This window comes from Tamandua tetradactyla, chromosome 8 (genome assembly GCF_023851605.1).
Source record: "Tamandua tetradactyla isolate mTamTet1 chromosome 8, mTamTet1.pri, whole genome shotgun sequence".
Classification (NCBI taxonomy): Eukaryota; Metazoa; Chordata; class Mammalia; order Pilosa; family Myrmecophagidae; genus Tamandua; species Tamandua tetradactyla.
This window is the reverse complement of record NC_135334.1, coordinates 15,831,800-15,842,548: the sequence shown is the minus strand read 5'-3', so window position 1 is coordinate 15,842,548 and position 10,749 is coordinate 15,831,800. Positions and strand designations below refer to the sequence as shown.

Here is a 10,749-nt window from a genome sequence, read left to right as displayed (position 1 = left end):
ATTCCTACAGCAGTAATCAAAGAGTCAGGAAAGATTTAAGTGAGTGAAGAGCAACCATCACAAGGTAACATTATGGAATCTAAGGGTACATTAAGCCTTCACATTTGCTTGTTTGAAGGTTACTAGAAAGAACAATGACAGTAGAGAGAATGGGGGACAATGAGTGAATAGAGCTGGAGATCTAGACCACTGACTAGAGAATTTGTGGAGTAGAAAGAACCCCAGCTATGATGATCATTTGGTTTGTGAACATATGACTTTGAGATACTCAGTGCTTTCCTGGTCCTATGTCTTCTGAGCATAAGTTTCAATCATATCCCACTTATCTATGAGAATCTCCACTCAATAAAACAAAACATCTCTGTATCTGAATCTCTATACTTGGGATTGTTTTGAGTTGGGAGCAAATTTTAAGAGAGATACAATGTCCCTTGTGACTTTTCCCTCAACCTCTACTCTCTATCAGTAGATGGCATGTAGATTAGCATGTACAAAGACTTAAGCATGATTAGCTTCACTTTGGAAAATTAAATACCCAAGAAATGTATGAATCTGCATTAGGATTACAACAAAATAGAACATTATTCTCTCACATTTGAGAAAAATCTAAGTGGCATAGTTGACAGAGGTTAGGGTAGAGAAACTAGAGATCTCTAATCCAGCTCCACTTCTACAGTGGGCTGCTGTATGAGCTTAGACAATGGGAAAGAAAGGTGATCAAGGTAAGTGGCTGAACTGGAACAGCCTACATCTGGTTGGTTCAAAGACTAGTGGGTGTTAAGTGCTAGGTACTTCCCATGGGAGAATAATTGAGCACAGTCCCCCTATTCTTCCAATAGGTGTCCTGTCTACTTGGTACTTGGCACTGGCAGGACTAGCAAAAGATCTCAGCCAACTTAGATCAAACTCAGGTCTGCAATTTATTGGCCTCTATTGACTTGTTCTTATTTTAAGACTCTTTAGTTTCCTATGGAGGTAGAGTGTCGATGTAGTTTATTTTGCAAACCAGAACACAAAAATCATGAATAAACACTCCAGGCAAACCAGGATGGTTTTCTACATAGAGGGCTCTTCACAATATGAAGCCCAGTGATTTATTTCCTTTCTACCATTTCCTTCTCTCTCCCTACTGCTCTCTCACCTCATTTTTACACTCTCCTCACTTTGTGTTTTCTTTCCCTCTTTTTGCTTCATTATATTAGGAAGAGTACTGAATCCAGCAGGAGTTAGAAACAGGGTAAGATAATGGGTAATTGGAGCTGAAGGGATACAGAATGTGCAACAGGACTAGATACAAAAACTCAAAAATGGACAGCACAATAATACCTAATTGTAAAGTAATCATGTTAAAACACTGAATGAAGCTGCATCTGAGCTATAGGTTTTTTGTTTGTTTGTTTGTTTTTACTATTATTATTACTTTTATTTCTTTTCACTATATTAACATTCTATATCTTTTTCTGTTGTGTTGCTAGTTCTTCTAAACCGATGGAAGTGTACTAAGAAACGATGATCATGCATCTATGTGATGATGTTAAGAACTACTGATTGCATATGCAGAATGGTATGATTTCTAAATGTTGGGTTAATTTCTTTTTTTCCGTTAATTAATAATAATAAAAAAAAAGTCTGGACCTGTGATAAGCAATTGCTTTATTCAAGTCACTTGCTCTGGACAGAAAAGTACCAACATGTGAATCCACACAAATGGGACTAAAGTAAGCCATAGCCATATTTTCAAAAGCCTCCCAAAGGAAGTGTGATTCCAGATGCCAGCATCCTGGGATTGAATTTTAAGTTCCCCTTCTTCCATTAAATCACCAGTGTGCCAAGTGCAGAAGGGGATAAGTTGGGTCAGGAGAACCCTCTGAGGAGAGTTCTTCTAAGAATTCAGACCTGGGACCTCCATGCTCTGCTCCATGTGCTACATGTGTATAAAATCTACCAAACCTTAGCCACCTCACTTTCTGACAAATTTTCCCCTTACCAGAGAACAAAGTACACCAAATTGACACAGCTCCCATGAAAGTGCTATTTGTTTAAGTCCCATGTCTCAGTTCCTTCCATATGTGCATGTTAAGGCCTGAAGTTCTGACAACACCCCCAAAAGGGATGCTTCACAACAGAACCTTTTATATCTTGGAAAGCATATATATATTGATATATAGAGATGACAGATAATCAGATAGATATAGGTAGGTAGATAGATAGATAGATAGATAGATAGATAGATAGATAGATAGATAGATAGATAGATAGATAGACAGACAGATATCAGTGGGTTGGATCAGAGGGAAAATGCAGGTACCATTTCTTCGGGACCTTGAGTAAGTTTGAAACTACCAGGGAGCATGGAGAGGGTCTCTGATCTTTTGTGGGTCACTCCCTTCCCGAGCAACAGAGCCTTTGGGATGTCTCTCAGAATCCTCAGAAGGTGAGTGCTCCAGGCTAGATGCAAAGCAATAGTGTGGCACAGTAGGAGAATTGTGAGCTGCTGGACCAGATGGCCAGCACCCAGGTCAGGTGAGAAATTAACAATAAAAGCCTCTCCTTACATGGTCCAGGAAGCTGTAACAAGTGGGATGGAAATTGCAAGTGATTGGAAGAGGTGGGGGTTTGCTTGAGGCAGAGCATACTCTCCAGCTCTTGCTGCTTTTTGTATTCTCTGTTATTTTCCTTTTTTCAGGTTTCCCCAGATAATACAATCTAACATTTCAGTGTCTTCATCTATGACTTCTGTCCTCTTTTTTATTCTGGAAGAAGACAGACCGAAAGATGTGGAACTTCTTATTCCTCTTTGGCCCCTTCTTCTTGCTTTTCTGTGGCTGTGTCTTAGGTGGGATGTCCATTTGTATCTCATCATGGAACCAAAGTCCTGGGTAAATGGGCCACCTTTAATCTTGGTGTCAAACTTACCACTGACCCCCTTGGGGTTATAAGATAAGATGCTCTTATCTTATATATTTTATGCTTCATTTGTCATGGATGAAGTTAAGTGCTTCTTGTTAGTACCTTATCTCTCCCTGGCTAGAAAGATTTCAAAGCTTTGGGGGAGCAGTGTTTCTTAGTATTTAAGAGCAAGCATCTTGGATTGATATCCTGTCCCTATTCCATTCTAGTTCTGTGTTCTTGATCAAGAAACTTGTCTATAAGGCTCAGATAATTAACAATAAAGTAGGGATAATTAACACAAATATCAAAAGAGTTTTTTTAGGAACAAATGAGATAATTTTGAATAATAGCATTAACATAACATGTGACAAATAATAAGGGTTCTATAAGTGATCATTTTCATATTACTGATACAAAGAGAGAAACTTGAGGCCCAGAAAAATTGAGGTTGTTTAAAACATTTATAAACTTGATTCTTGATTTTCAAGAATTCAGATAAATTTTGAAAGGAAACTTTGATATTTAGGAGTCATGTCTTGGGATATTTTGGAATGAAAAAAGAAGAGAGTCAGGTTGAATTTACTTATAATTTCAAAGTAAATCAGGAGTTTTTCTAGTTATAATTTTAATAGTGCAGTGCTTAGTACTTTGTTCAGAGGTCCAAAGAGTTGAAGTAAAGTCATGTGTCCTTTAGGCAACTGATGCACTGGATCCAGAGAAATGCAAAACATCTCTAATTTATACCACATTTCAGATCTAATCAGCATCTTCCATAAAGCTGCTATGTAGCCATTTGTGAACCAAACTAAATATATTCAATATGTAAAAATCATATTTCTGATCAAGAAATGAGGAGACCATAAAGGCCAATTATATTAATCCATGTTAGCTTTCCAAGTGTTTCTAATAGAAGAGTAGAACTGATGGAGTCAGCCCTTGGAGTTTTAACAAGTCTAGTAACACCAGGTGAATATTAGAGAGGTATGGTTAAGGTTCAGATGCTAAAGAAAAAACAACAACACCTTTAAAGCTCTGAGTAGAACCACAAAATGTATACAATGTGAATTTTAGACCTGTAAGGTACCATGGGAATCACACAGTACTGAGATTTCAAACTTTGCCCAGTGGAAACTTATCCAGAAATCTAATATATAATGTACATGAAAGAGAAGCTGTCATTAACAATACTTAACATGGAAGCCTTGGAGCTTTCTGTGATTGAAAAACCATTGGCTTTATCCAATAATGTGGCCTGATAAAACTGTTTAGTAAAATAAAATCCCACTAATGGATGATCATAAAATGGAAACAATAGCTACAATATTTTTTTTTTACTTTCTTTAGGCAATTGGAGTTAACTTTATTAGCTTTAGGACCTTCAAGCAGGGAGACCAAGCACGAGGACAAGCATGGGATGGAGGGCAGAGATTTTTGTTAACAAATGAGGCATCATTCCCTTTCTAGACAAGTTGGGAAGGAAAGAAAAAACATTTTTATCTTGCCTCTCACATTCAGTATGCCTTATATTAAAAGAGAAGATTCTATCACTCACTGAATCAGATATTTAAAGTCTCTTTTCTTCTACTAATTGCTTTTATTTGCAGGCTTGGTCTCACTCATAGTTTGGAGAGAAATAAGCAGGAAAAAGATGAACAAATGGTGCAATGGAAAGGACCCTGCTTCCGGTGGAGGGTGGCTCTCCACAGAAGAAAGACAAATAACCACCACCATGCCATTCTTGAATTATGGGGTGGGGAGGGAGAACCTAAGTAATTTGAGGGAATGAAATGTACAAAAAGATAAAGCATTGTGATATAGTGGTCCATGCCATTCAGAGTATGCATTGCAATGTCAAAGTCATTGTCACATCTGAACATTGCAAATGAAATTTCATATGTTTGGGTAGAGGAAATTCTAGCTCATCATTTAGCCATACATTCTTATTCACTCTCAGGAATGTGGCCTGTCCTGTGCAGTAGTTTTTTCAGGGTTAATTTTACTTCCTTATTCCTCAAGGTATAGAATCAAAGGGTTCAGCATTGGTCCCACCAGATTCGTAACAATTTGAACTACTGTCTCCAACATGGGGTTGGTTATGGGCTGCAGATCACAGTGATAATGGGCCCGTAGGCACAGAGGATAGCAATGAAGTGGGCACTGCAGGTGGAAAAAGCATGACAACGGCCCTCAGATGAAAGAATGCTCAAGATGGAGACTGTGATTCGAGTGTAGGATATGAAGATTAGGAGAAAGCACACAAGAGATACTAAGTCAATGTTGGTGAAACTCACACTCTGGGCTAGGGATGTATCAGCACAGGCCAAGGGCAAGAGTGCTGGGATGTTGCAGAAGAAGTGGTTCACTTCATTGGTACCACAATATGGCAGGGTGAAGGTGAGGGAAGTCAAGATACTGGAATGGACACATCCTAACAGCCCACAGCCAGGCCCACACAGATTCTAGGGTTCATGAGGACTGTGTATTGCAAAGGATAAGAGATGTCAGTGAAGCAGTCATAGGCCACCATGATATACAGAAGGCACTCAATGCTCCCAAGGAAATGGAAAAAAAAAAAGGCTGTGAGATACAGTCCTTGTAGGAGATGAGTTGGCTCTATCCTATAAGGTAGAGCAGCATTTTGTGACAGATCACAGAGGAAAAATCCACGTCAAACACAGACAGATTCCCCTGGAAGAAATACATGGGTGTGTGAAGGTAAGAGATAAAAACAACAGCCATGAGGATAGACAAATTTCCCAGCAGCGTGCAAGCATAGAAAGATAAGACAAGGACAGGACAAACAGCATAGACTCCAGGCCTTCTGTGTGCGGGATTCCCAACAGAATGAACTGGGTCACCACTTAGTTCTTTATCTCCATGGGAACCAAATGTGAGAAAGGAAGAGGAAGCAGAGGACCTGGAAAAAGGCTCTTCCTTGATGTCAATAGAGCAAATACACTGAGGAAATGAAATTTATGATTTAAATGACGGTGTTTTGGTTTGAACTTTGGAAAGACAGTTTGTGATCCAAATTTCATGGTACTGTAATCAGGATATAGCTGTTATGGCCAGTCTAGCAATGTCAGTACCAATATTTTTGTTGCACTGATTCCAAATACTGTATGTTCCTTATTGGGAAAATACATTAAAAACCTTGTAGATTAGAAGAATCATTTTGAAAGTGAAGAACAGGATCCATAGACATTTTGTGCCCCCATCCATCAGAATCAAGTGGGGGCTCTTTCATATCTTTGGAGATATATAATTGCAACTTGAGAATCACTATATTTGTGAACCACTACAGCTAATCGCATTGCATTATCTCTTTTTCAGTGAATCATGAAGGTTTTACCATCATTGTTTTTACAGTGTAAAATACTTATATAACATTATCTCAGCTCATTTAATCATTACAATAACTTTTGGGGTTGAACTATAGAAAAGAAAATATTCCAGCATTAGAAAGGCTAAGGAATTCTTCTAACTTGAGGTCAGTGGTGAATGGTAGAACCAGGGATCTAAATTGTTTTTTGTAATATCAGTCTCTCCACTGTCCTGCATCTGTGATGGATGCTGGGATTACTGACCTTGTAAAATCTTGCTTCATTGTGACCGATGTTTTGCCTTTTAACATCACTAAGCATCTAAAAGTCATCCTGGACATGTTGGCCTGTCTCCCATTCCTTCCACCTCCTTTAAAATATAAAGTCCAGAAGAACAAATAATCTGTCTAGTTTACTGCGATATTCCTAGTACAGAGAATGGTGCTTGGCACACAGTAGGTTCAAAATACATTTTTTTTTTTTTTTGCGGATTCACCAAAGCTTGCAGGAGACCAAAATACATTTTTGATGACTGAGAGAATGAAATGTCTTAGTTTCTGGAAAGGGCTGGATATCATCTTAGCTGTTTTGTCTTGGAGAACAATTAATATGACAACATCAAATAGTAGTCTACCTAAAGAACTCTGTAAAGTAGCTTGACCCTCTATCTGGTCCTCTTCTGCCCTATTCCCCTAAATATGGAAAAATTTCTTTGTTTACCTCCAGGACACTTGTACCCAGGGAGAAGTTCTGCACTGAATCTTAAAGGTGACCAGACCCAAGACAAGAGCTACACATACTCTATACTGTTTTCCAAAAAGTCCAGGGAGTTTCATCAAGAGGGGTCACACATCACAGAATGAAGAGAAATGAGGGTGTCCATATGTAGGCTCATTTTGAGTTTCCATTCTTGTAGTACTTTTGAATCAAGCTTAAATTCCTGGTTCTAAAGGACAATAATAACGGACCTGTGAGTTTCTAGCTCAGCATGATGGGTTGAAAGATAAACTAAATAAATTTCCTATTCTTGCACCCAATCTTCCCATGTTCCTGCTCAGTCTAAACTCTAAGGCCATTTATAATCCAAGGACTCTACATTCTCCTTCCCATTAGAGGCAGAAAAGAGGAGTAGGGAAAAGAGATGAAGATGGCACTTGGGTTACTTACGAGGCGGATGCTTCTGATGCCTTTACCTTCTATCTCTAAGATCTTCAACCCAAGTTTTCCTTTGACATCACACTATAAACTCCCATAATCCAGAAATCTCTTTCTTCTCAATCAGATAAATCTAGACTATGAGACATAAAAGTGAATATGCCTCTGTCTTCTGCAAAGACTTCTTCCACCAAACTAATAACTTCATTGTCTTTTCATATATGGAAATTTCAATGTCCTTAGAGCCCTTTGGAATCCCATCTCTGAATGAGACCTGGTTCAAAGAGCTATTGAGCAAAGGGAGTTAATTAGAAGTGGGTAAGTGATCTTGCTTAAACAAAAAATATTATGAAGTTTCCCCTTGTGGCAGTACTGTGATATGAGCAAGTTAGAGCCTTATCTATACATTCTACTTCTGTAATTGACCTATAGGAAGTGAGAGAAGATGTTAGGGGTATTCTTAGGACATCTTAGAAACCATTTCCTCAGTTTCCGTGTCTTTTATTGGAATTGTAAATTACAACCATATGTCTCAGCTTTCTCAAATATCCAATTCTACATACTCAAATAATTATCTAAATTTCTCCTTGGATCTTTCCCTGCTTTTCAGATGATGCTTTTCTTTTACTATTTCAATTTGTAAATATAGTCTCCATTTCTATTCCTTCAACAAGAACTTTTGTCAACTGGGAAAGTTGACTTCCCTAAATAAGAATTGCTTTCCACATGATTTTTCCAGTGTAATGGAAGACAGCAGTCAACAAATGTTTATTGAATACTTGTTCTACATCTAAAATAAGGTGTTTTAGCTGTAGGACAAACACTGCTTAGCTGGGGGCCCCTGGTTCAGGGTCTCTCGCAAAGTTGTGCTTGGGGCTGCACTCTCCCCTGAAGGCTCCAGTGGGGAAGGAAACTTCCAAGCTAATTCACATGGATAATGGAAAACCTGGAACCTCTGGACAGAACCGCTTCACAACATGGCAGTTGACTTCTGCAACAGCAATCCATCAAAGAGACAGAAGATAGAGCAAGTGTACCCATGATGGAAGCCTCGTCTTTTATAACTTAATCTCAGAAGGGACACCCCATCACCTCTGCCACATTTTGTTCAATAAAAGCAAGTCTAGTTTATAGTCTTCTAGATTGTCTTCCATTTCTTATAATGGAATGGCTGCCTTATACACACGAGTTTATTGATACTGTTTACATTTTATAATATATTTTTAAATGTACAAAATAGATATTTCACAATAAAGGTAATTTTTAAAACTGACCACAATAAACAAAAATTGATATTAATAAATTCGTTTTAAATACTATAACAATATTTAGAAAATATTAAAATATATATATAAAACATAATTATTTATTCCATCCAAGTGATGAATACATCTTGTTTAATTATCTTGATTTTGTTGTAGAGAATGCGATTTGTTCACACATGTTTAAAAAGTTTAATATTATGTTACATTTAGTTTTATTCGCCACATGTATGTTAAAAACAGATTAAATATATTACACATATTGGGGGTAATGAACAAAAGCAGCTTTTAAAACCTGCTGTTAAAAATTCTAGAATTTTAAAACAATGTTTAATAGGGTTCATTTTTTGTTTCTAATTAGCAATGTTAAAAGTGAAAGATTCAGGCTTCTATTTATAAGCTTTTCTCAATTGTTTTTGAGTAGATATCCAGACTATGTTCTCAGGAAAAATATAAGAACTTGGATATAATCATCCCTACATATTTCAACTTCATTTTGAAACACCACAGTTTGATGGAACGAATATAATTTCTTAGGCACAGCATGAATGGAGCCTGCCAATTATTTATCTCTTTTATAAATTTGAATCTGACTATCATTGTTCCTCAAACTTCCTCTTTTCAACCAAAAGCCCAACATAAGTATAAATTATATGTGAATGGGTAGGAAGACAAACAACTTAAACTATATGATGACCGTATGCAGTCCACTTGGTTTGTTCAGTGAATATTAACATCCAGATGGTGAGTGAATCATGAGCACATGCATCCCATATCCTCAAATTGCTGCACTTGTTCATGCAACCACATGTCCAAAGATTCCCAAAACTTTTTGATTTAAAGAAAAGTATATTAAAATATTTTCATAATATATTTTTGTTTAAAAAATAGTGTTGATAGATGTGTGCCATTGTTACACTTAATATAAAGTGCTGCGGTCATTTTTAGGAATCCCTGGGAAATTGTAAGTGCTAATTTGAAAATTTTGGTCTGCATAGCTCAAAGCGTGCTCTGTAACTCTTAAAATCCACTCCCACATTCCCAGATACAGGGATTATACCTTTTCAAGGCAAACCATCCCCCTTGCTAATATCTCCTTCAGTTAAAGCCTGCCCTATTGAGTTTTCTAACAAATTCTCCTTGCTTTGTTTTTGTAGTTTGCTAAATGATTCTGATCATTTTTTCCAGGCAGCATCCATTTCCAAATTTGAGATAAGTCATATCTGTGTTCTTTGTCTAGACCAAAGGGTCTAATTTCGTACAACCATTTATCGCATACCATGTCCTTTGGATTCCTGACATGCTACTTTGTCAGTGTCCCACTTGTAATGCAATGTTTGTAATCAAAGGCAATATCCCAGGTATAACGGCATTTAGATTGGGAATGGAACATAGGAAGGCTCAACAAATGACTACTGAATGCATCAATGAATGAATGCATAACTACCTCTTTTCATTTTTGCATTTCTCTGTGGTGGAGTCAATTTCCTCCTATTATCTGGGAGCCAATGCTTACTTCTCTAATGAATAAGAAGATAAGTGACAGCGTTTATCCTACTGCCAGTACCTCCTTTCCTAGAGATTTATCTTTTCAGACCAAATATCTTTGCTACCATACTTTTATATCTTAAACTGGTATATTTGTCTTACACCATGAGAAGGTGCTTTCATGAAGAAGGCAGTTACTGCAGAGAAGATGATGTCAAACTCCATAAGCGGGTCTGTTTTGTTTATTCTCTCTACTCATGTTCCTTTTGTTTCCTTTAATATCAATTTAATAACACTATATTTTTAAGGTCCAGACTGTATCTATTAAAGGAAAAAAATTTTTTGCTCAAACCAAGTTGCAGTAGCAACCAGAGTAATTGCAGAAGCATTAATCAAAGTATGAGAACCACCAGGATAAAATGATACTCGTGGGAACAGAATTGAGACCATTTTATAAAACTGCTTCTTAACTGGAGATTTTCTCCCAGATATGTTAAATTTCCATTTTATTAGGACACATTGATCTATTTCAATCCCATGATTCCAGGTCTTGGATGTCATCCTTTCCTCAGTGCTACTTATTGCATTGCCTAGATACAGATGGAGCTCCCTGTGGGAAGAGAAAGTAA

The 10,749-nt window shown here is 37.3% G+C and overlaps 1 pseudogene; it reads right to left on the bottom strand.

Annotated features, from left to right (window-relative positions):
• Positions 1-4,832: 4,832 nt before the first annotated feature.
• Positions 4,833-10,345, bottom strand: LOC143645003 (olfactory receptor 10D3-like; annotated as a pseudogene).
• Positions 10,346-10,749: the final 404 nt, after the last annotated feature.